Source organism: Seriola dumerili, unplaced genomic scaffold (genome assembly GCF_002260705.1).
Source record: "Seriola dumerili isolate Sdu_G_001 unplaced genomic scaffold, Sdu_1.0 BDQW01000331.1, whole genome shotgun sequence".
Classification (NCBI taxonomy): Eukaryota; Metazoa; Chordata; class Actinopteri; order Carangiformes; family Carangidae; genus Seriola; species Seriola dumerili.
In genome coordinates this window covers 9,799,847-9,809,773 of record NW_019174586.1, presented here as the reverse complement: position 1 = coordinate 9,809,773, position 9,927 = coordinate 9,799,847, and positions in this window count along the sequence as shown.

The following is a 9,927-nucleotide window of genomic DNA, read 5'->3' as shown; positions in this document are numbered from 1 at the left end:
TGTGTGTGTGTGTGTGTGTGTGTATTACCACCATCTTTACTTTTGTCAGTATTAGTGTTTGCTTGAGATCACAGTCAAGTCAGATCTTGTACAGTCTGTTCATATTGTTCAGTGTACCTGTTTTTTTTTGTTTGTTTTTTTAACCTGCTGTCAAATCAACATGTGAAGTATAACATGTTTAACGTGCTGATGATCCAGTTTTACAGTCTGTACAGAATTCCTGTTTATAATTTATTTTGTAACTGTGTTGAGTTAAATTGTTGTTTTAAGTTATTTGACGCTGCAGGGCTAAATGACCTGAGATGAAGCGTGAAGCCTTTGAAGTGTTGCCAAAGTTGTGATGTTGAACTCACACACACATGTATTCACAGATGAGAGTGTACAGTGCAGCAGTCAGGGTAGCTGTGAACTGACTGTGTGGCTTTAATAAAACTAAACTGAAACCTGTCAAGTGTCCTCGAGTCATTTCACACAAATACATAATCCAGAAAAGACATTTTGTTGTTTAATATCAGACTGTAGCCACGAGTTAAAACTGATGAAAGGTGGTGTGCAGTTGTCAGCAGGTGAAACTGTGACTTAAATGATGAATCAATTAGTAAAATAGTTGTTTAATTAGTTTCATATAGATCAACTGATAATATAAGTTCTAGAAACTTATCCAGCAAACATTGATTTGGTTAAAACCAAGCTAAATTTGGTTGAAAAGTAGCCTAAATGTTCTTAAATGTAAAGGTCACAGAGTTTCTCTGACTGTATTTCACTGTGCAGAAGATCTTACCATAACTACTTGTGAAATGCTGTTAAAAGAATGGCTATATGTAGCCTAGATGTCTTAAGAACAACAACAATACAACTTTTCAAACAAGTTCATCTCAGTCTGTCGACCTGCAAATCACAACATCATATAGGATACCATCATGAACAGATTACCGAATGGACACAGAGCATTTCTATGAAGTGACTTGTTAACATATCATGTTTGAATGTCATGGAGCTCCGTTAAAAGACACAAAATGAGCACAAAGAGACACAGAACGTCTCCAGAGAGACTCAAAACAACCACAAAAGGTGCGAAACAACTACAGAGATGCAAAACAACCGTTAAGAGACAAAAACGTATCCTCCCAGATAGAGCAGTGGCCCCCAACCTGAGGGCCACAAAAATGTTATGATATTTAAAAACTCCTACACACTGGAGTATCAACATGGATAGCTGGTTAGCAACAGGAAGAATTAAAAGGAAAGAGAGTCAAGAGACAGATGGTGCATCGACAAATGATCTCTCCCCCCATCAAACAAAAAAGGAAACCTGAGCTTCCCCTGTTTAAAGTTCAATCCTGAGTGTTTTCGTTATCATTAACAGATAAAGTGCTCTGAGAAGGCATTATTTGGCCTCCGTATCGTTATGTGGTCGGATGGGGGGGCCGCCAACATTGTTGAGATTTTCAAATGAGTTGGAAAAGGTTGGGGAGCGCTGCTCAGGATGACAAACTGGCAAGCTCGCATCTCGCACGTTGCCAGTTTGAATCCCAGACTAGTTAAGACAATTTGAACCCTGAAGTTGACGACTGTATCGTCTTGCTTCTCCAACAACCACCACTGTGGTGCCCTTAAGCAAGGCACAGTAAACCCACAGAGCGTGCAGGCTGAGCAGTTTAGTCTCTGTAGAAACTAGCTCTGACAGATTCTTACAGACTGAACGTGTTTGTAGAGTAAACCGAGTTCCCCACAGGCTCAGGACTCTGCAGTGTGAACAGGCCTGTTGCCCAAACTGGTCGGATTCTTTACACAGCAGCTGTCACTACATCATCTGCAGTTCATCTCAAATATTGTGTTTACTTGTGTTCCTGCTCTCTTCCTGTTTATTGGCTTTAATCATATCCCTTCTTGAAGTAGACGACAGGATTAGGACAACTCTTGTTCCTTGGATTGATTCCAACATCAGCCATTTTATTCCATTTCTTATTTTTCAGCGCAAACAATTCTTCGTTTTCTCTGAGGCGCCTTAGTCATTTTTTTTTTTTTCCAGAGCAGCAGGTGGGAGTTTTTACTGCTCACAGGTAACTCTTTCATCTTCATACATCTTCAGTGCAGCGGAGAGCAGAATAAACGCATAACAGAAAGCTAGCAGAGAGTATATATATACAGACACACACACACACACACACACACACACACACACACACACACACACACATTTATATGCTGTACTGTGTTCAGCAGTGTTTCTGTTCTGGGTGAGTTCAGCGTTGCCTTCAGTGTACTGTTTACCTGCTGTGTGAATGTAAAGCAGCTCAGAGGTAAATATTTCCCAGAGAAATAAAAGTGGGAAAATGTTGTGACAGCATTCTTGTATTCCAAACATACTATGTATTTTTTTTGTGAGCCAAGCCTAAACACCCAATTTGTGTTATTCTCTGGCTGTCAGATTTTTTTTTTTTTTTACCAGTTTTGTTCTTGCATCCATCAAACCTCCAGCCACAGGTGCATCATCTTCATTTATTTTTAAACTGACTTTATTCATGTTATTGATGAAGAGGCGAGTAAAGACATGGTAAATGGAGAAAAATGAGACAAACAAGTCCCAGTATTGATTTACACTGAAAAAGAGAAAAGCACAAGGTGACAAATATTAATGAAATGAAAATACGAATGAGGAGGAAAAAGAAACAGAGGCAGCAGTTTTGCCTCGGTGAGTTGTTACAGAGAGATAATTGAAACACCACGACTTTGAAGTTTTGACTGACAAATACACTGGTGGACACTCTCTGGGTATTAAAGAAAAAAAAAATTCAGCAAATTACAAACAGCATTTCAATTAGTGAGTTTAGATGTGCTAGCATATTTAGGGAGAGCTAGTTGATAGATAGAGCAAGGCTTTGCCCCTTGCTTCCAGTCTTTATGTTAAGCTAGACTGGATAAATATCAATACTTAAAAGTACTCCGTATGATTTAGCATTGCACTTTTATGAATATATGAATTCACGATGGTGAGTTAAAAAAAAAAGAAGGATGAAAAGCGATGCAGCAGAATTAGAGATATTGTGGAACATAAAATATGAAAGTCCCTATCATTGGCTTATCACGGTGATAGGCCTTAATATGAGGAAAAAAAGGAGTTTTTAAACTTTTTTTTGTATGTTTTTAAAGATCATTTAATTTTAAAACGTTTAAAAACATGTTTTATATTTATATTTTTTATTTTATTTTAATAATTACATTTTATCACCAAAACGGAACTATTTTGCAAATGATTTTCAGCCCACTTGAAACACCTCGGGAACCACCTGACCTAGACCTTCCCCCGAGGCTGAAGGCCAGAGCTATCGCACGCGGGTAATCGTCATAGGGTTCTGGCATAGGTGCGCTCGCTGATTTCACTCGAACCTCCAGGGGTGAAAGTTCAACAGAACATAGTGGGGGCACTTCCAATTTGTAAGCAGAAAAATATTGAAGAACTAGCATGTCCAAAACCTCCCAGCCTGGAACTTGTCCGAAGAAGTTGTCTGCACTGAATTTCACACAGACAATATTCACAATTTGGAATACTTGGAAAAACCCTTTTGAAGCTTTTGATCGGTGGACGTGGACCCTTCCAGAGTAAAGGAACATAAACAATCGTGGAAAATACAGAAAATCGGACTTCATGGCCATTTTAAAGGTATGGAATTCATGAGCTATGTTTCTGTATTCATGGTTTCTGTAAAATTAACTGAACAGTTGAATTTTGGAGAATCTAACCGAGCTATGTGTGCTATGTGGAGCTTGTCAAATTTGACAAAAGTTAAAGCATTTATGTCTATATGCTAGTTGCTACGCTGCTTAGCGCGAGCTTGAACTGGTCACTGGACACTGGTCAACATGACCACGTGGGTTTTTTTAGAGGACTTAGCCCCCTCAGTTGTATTTTTTTGCTCCTCCTGTTTAAGCTTCATGTAGAAAAATAGCACAAATCGGAGGGAGAGTCACGGGGGTAGCATCCATCGTTAACCTGTGACTGAATGTCAGTGTTTACATCAGCTAACAGTCTTCTTCCTCTTCACCTTTTGCTCTTGTATTTGCTGCATTTCTTGGCACCTACTGCCTCCAACATTCAAATGTGCAAGTTAAACATTTTGCAGAGTGGGGTAATTATCATCCTCAGAGGCAGCCACTGATCTCTCTTACCATACACTCCCCTGATTTTCCACCAAAGTTTTGTGACCCAAGGTTGTGACCTGACTTTAACAGGAGATGGAACTAAAATAGCATCAATTTCACTTTAAAGAGGAACATAGGAAAAGTTAATGTTGTGCATCTCTGAGTTCATGGATTTATGTAACTTAATCCTACCAGATTAAAATCTCAAGCATTGCAGAAAATATCAGAAAAAAACAGGATTACCAGATTAGAAAACGGTCATTTTGATTGTTTACATTCCAGTGTAGTCTAGCATTTCAGTAACATGCCCTTTAGATGTGAGTAATGATTGGTAACAGTTACTCTATTATTCTATGATGTACTGTTTGTGGTGAAATTGCCCTCCTCAGTCAGTAGAAATGTACTGCATCAGCCATGTGCTCCTGTGTACATGTGCACCCTCATGCTGGATGCTGGTTGAGCACAATATACAAACAAAACAGGGTCTGACTCATAACAACATTGTTCATAGAGACGCTAGTGATCAAAAACAGAGGACGTCACTTTTTTTTTGTTGTGTTTTTGTAGTATGTTATGTCTTCATTAGAGTGTTAGATTTCACATGCAGCACAAGTCAGCCACATTCAAACTGGGGATATTTGATCAAATGATCAGCACCTTAAACCCTGAGGTCACCTTTCTCAGTGATCAGTTTGATTAATTATCTCCACCAGAAACCAACTTTTCCATCATCAGAGCTTTCGTCATGGAAACACAACACCAGTGATCATGCATTTTCTGCTTGCACCTTTTTTAGGCCGACCTGCCGACCTGACACCCAGACACTCTCTTTCATCATGTGTACTTGACTCAGTAGCTTGCTGTATCATGTGCAGCAGTGAACCAGATATTTTGCCTTGACCTGAGTTTTGCAGGCAGTGAAGGGACTTCTCAAAAAGCAGATTTAGCCAGTGAGGACAAAGCTTCTCTTCTTTTACAGTAGTTGTACTTTAGTGGTCTGAAAATGGTGGTAAACATGAAAGCTTTCTCATCTTATACCTACAATGATCAGAGTCCATTGAAATATATTCAATGAATAAATATCTATTAATCTTTTGGTCTAACAAATGTCTCTGGGGTCTTTTAATGTCTGTAAGCTCCATGTGTGTGGCCTGCACCGCTGCATACTAACCACAGCTGTATCATCATGTCTGCTGAGTGTATTTTGTCCACCGTGTTTAAGGCTGGAGCTGCCTGTGGAATCTGAGAAGACGATGTGTGTGTGCGCGTGCCGGGCTTCTCTACAGGGAACATTAGCCGGCTTCAGTAGGCACTGGAGTGTGAACTGGAGAGCTGGTTTGGGGGCTTTTAGAGTGGCACTTAGTGAACAAACGCTGCCTCTGTTTTTGTGTGGAAGCACAGCAAGGCGCCCTGCCTGCATGGCTACAGACGCTCGGATGTTTGTGTGTGTCAGTGTAGAAAAATGGACATCTGTGCAGGCATGAATATCTTATGGTTTTGTATGTATATTTGTGGATAGGGAACATTTTACGTGTGGCTTTCTGTCAGCATCTTCACGCAACATATGTGTCCATTCAAGCATGTGTGTTTAGGGTTAACAGTGGCATGAACTTGTGTTTGTGTGTGTGTGAGTGTGTGTGTCGTGCCCATTAATTCTTACGTCAGCAAAACCTTTTTTCTGTCAGTAGTGGTTTGATGCAGAGGAACTCCTTCAGGCGCCCAATAGCCTCTGAATGACTGCATGTGTGAGTGTGTGTGTGTGTGCGTGTTGAGAAATTAGTCTTGGTATCAGTGTGTGCGGGAGGATGTGCATGCCTGTGTGCGCATGTTTGTGTTTGTGTTTGTGTGTGTGTGTGTGTGTGTGTGTGTGTGTGTGTGTGTGTGTGTGGCTGAGCCTCAGCAGTGTAACACTGAACAGATCGCAGGCTATAAATATCTTGTCCTCTAGCTGAAGCTGAGCTAAAAATAGGCACACAGTTCACACTGCCGCCTAGGGGGCAACAGAGGAAACACACCCATGCTGAGAACCTGAGAACCTAAGAACCAGTGCTACTAAATCGGAGCCCAAATCCACACCCCACAGCACAGCCGACTGTGCCATCACTTAGCCGCAATCTTCCTGCTTCAGATGACTCTGTGGAATAGTCAGGTTGTTGTAAACACATGAATATTTTGTTGATTAGTGTTTGTTTTGTGGGCAACAAGCTGTTACTCAACTGTCATTACTGCTACAGAAATATGACACATGCATCACAGTAATGCTGGAAATATGCTTTGCTATTTAATATACACCGGAGTATAAGAGAATTTTTGAATGATTGAATTAATTTACAGGGGAATCTGGAGAAATATTTTCAATCAAATCGATAAGTTAGGAAATGCCGTGGCTATTTTTTTTCATTCTTCTTCATTTCTTCACTCAGGGACCTTGGAAGACCTCTATATCTTTTATATTGAATGCAGAGACTTGTTGCCAGGAGAAACAATTTTGAAATCTATAAACTGCAATAGAAGAATATGTTGCGGCAGGTCAGCAGAGCAACATGGCTGCGTTTCTGTTGCAGAGCGAAGTGGAGAAAACAGATTAACCGCGGAGATACAGTGGAAATCACTCAGAAAACACAACTATACTTCCCCTTTCCTTTGCAATGTGGGTGTTCTCAACCTCTCTCTCTCTGTGTACATTTGTCTAAATCTGGCCTTGATGTGTGTTTTATTGTGCACAGTGTGTCTGACGTGAATAATGGTGAAACAACAGTGTCAGTGTTTGTGTGTGTTTAAGGACTATAGTTTGTAATCTTCATTCCACCAGCATGTTGTGTCTTCATCCTGGTTGGGCAGCTGCCTGTGTGTGTGTGTGTGTGTGTGTGTGTGTGTGTGTGTGTGTGTGTGTGTCTGTGTGTGTGTGTGTGTGTGTGCTAAGAGCAACAACGGTCTACCAAACTGTTCATGTTGCTAATGGCAGCCTCAGGGTGAGAGCAATTCTCAACCGCCTCTGCGTGCAAGAAGTGTGTGTGTGCGTGTGTGTGCGTGTGTGTGTGTGTGTGTGTGTGTGTGTGATGGCTGGCTTATTTACAGCTGATCCTGAAAGTCCTGATTTATAGTCAAAGAGGAGGAAAGAAAGAGAGAGAAAACACACACACACACACACACACACACACACACACACACACACACACACACACTTCTTGCACGCAAGAAGTGTGCTGCATGTGACCAACTCTGTCACAAAGCACACTTGTGAGAGCAAAGTGTAAAGTATGAATGTGTTCACGTGAGTGTGTATGTGTGTGTTTGGGGTGACAGCTGATGTCTGAAATTAGGAGCAGCCAAAGTCAAACCCCCTGAGGAGATGGAGAGGTGCTGGGCTGAGCTGACATGACACAAATGCACGCATACACACACACACACACACACACACACACACACACAGTATTAATATCCTTTCCACATCTGTGTCATCAGGAATTAAGGGCGCTTTATGCAGTATTTTATCATTAACAGATCATCAGTATATCACATTTTGGTCCTCTTCTGCTTATTTTTTTACAGGTCTCATATTGTATAAAGTGAGATTTCAATGTCTTTGTTGATTATAAAGTAAGTCTAGGTTCTATATCAATGCTGTGAAAGTATCAAAGTGCTCAATCCACAGAGAAATGCACACAGGCTGTATTCAGAAACTTAAAATGAGCCATCAGGACTTCTGTAACTTTGTGATGTCACCACAAAGCAGTCACTACTCTCAGCCATTCCCTAAGCCCTGCCCACCTGGACCCACCATTGCAGTATTTGGTTTCTGAGTGTTTACCTAAAATCTGCTGTATTCAATCACTCAGAAAACAGTCAGCCAATCAGAAGAGAAACTCAGATCCTCCCTTCTGATTAGTTCACTGACCTGTTGTTGGTAGAGCTCCAGACAGACGCCTGAGAGAGGAGATGTAAAACCACAAATTTATCTTCTTATGGATCACTTCAAATAAAACACAGGAGAAGTGTAAAATATGGGACCTCTAAGATAAATCATTTGAGGTTACACTTGTCTGAGTTGAGGGTTTTTGTTTATGTGACTGTGCAGGAATTAGACAGATTTCAGGGGGCTGCATCCTTCAAAACCCGAATACTTGGGATGACGACGCCTGCTCCTCAAAATGTCTGTGCACATCTCTGTCACCCAGTGGTGACTCTGTTTAAAATAACTGGACACACACAAACACACACACACACACACACACACACACACACACACATGCACATGCACGCACACACACACGCACACACACAGTGAATTGTCTGGTTAAACTTCTTTTCAAGGCTGCGACTGACAGCTCTGTGAGCCTCCTTTCTTCCTCACTGTGTTTCTTTCTTTTGTACACTATACACAGAGACACTTTGACATATGTCTATAAAGGCCTTTACAGTTTACAGTTCCCTCCTGTTTCAGCTCTTCATGTAGCTGCCACATGGAGTTTGTTTAGCCACTTAGCAGAGGTCCGGGTGGGGAGTAAAATGAGGTCAATTGCTCTGACCTACAGTATATTCCTGTATTCTGTGTGTGTGTGTGTGTGTGTGTGTGTGTGTGTGTGTGTGTGTGTGTGTGTGTGTGTGTGTGTGTGTGTGTTTACAGCATAATGTCTCACAAACATGTGCAGAGAGCCATAAACAGACGCAGACATAAACACACTCAGGTACATTTATTCCTGAAGCTCTGTTCTGCTATGCCATCAATTTTTTCCCCCCTGGAAGTGTAAGTAAATGTCTCTCTACCTTCATCTTCCTCTCTCTCACCATCTCTGGCATGTGGCACCGAGACGCCAGCCCATTTTAAGTGTGACTCTGTGTGTGTGTGTGTGTGTGTGTGTTTTCATTCCCTTGATAGATAAATGCGACATGTTTTGTCTTCTATTTCTGCTCTCTCTCTCTCCCTCTCTCTCTCTCCCTCTCTCTCTCTCTCTCTCCCTCCCTCCCTCTATCTCTCATGGCTAACTGTCTGTATTATTATTTTGCTGTTTCTGAGAATATTTGATGTAATTTCTCTTCGTCTTCGGTCAAGTTTATAGTGCATCACTGCAGCTGAGGAAGGAGACTGCATTGTTATCATCTGTTATTGATCCCTCGCCTATGAAATATCGTGCTTTCTAAAAAGTCCCAGTATTGATACTATTGGTATTGATTCATCCATCACTTCCTTGGATCAGCTCCAAGGCTTGCATGAGCATGAAACTGATCAGTGCTGTGCAGGTTCACACTTCACAAGAGCTCAAAGTTCAGTTCACACAGATTCAAATCAACTAGTACATGTTCATTTCTTCTGTTTAATGATTAATTGGCCGGATACACAGAACAATATGGCATCCGGCATGTTACAAATCAAGCCTTTACAATCTGTAACTGCTTCTTGGATGTTCAGAGCAAATTTCAACCCAGCCCAGGGAAAAATAAGCAATTCGTTAAATGATGAAATTTAGCTCCGAGGGCTGAACTTCAAAAATTGATGACTAAAAAAGTATTTGAAGTAGAGCTGTAGGACAACTTTGACCTGGTGTGCTCCAGCAGCGCTACATCTACGCTTCTAACAAACCAAAATACACACACACACACACACACTCTCTCTCTCTGTAGAGACTCTCATGCACTCAAATATCAAATGATTGGTGTCATTAAATTTCCTGATGATGCACAGACACACTCAGATGCTCAAGTGCATACACACACACACACACACACACACACACACAAATGCAAATACACACAATTATAAAGTGTCTACCTCCTCCTCTGCCT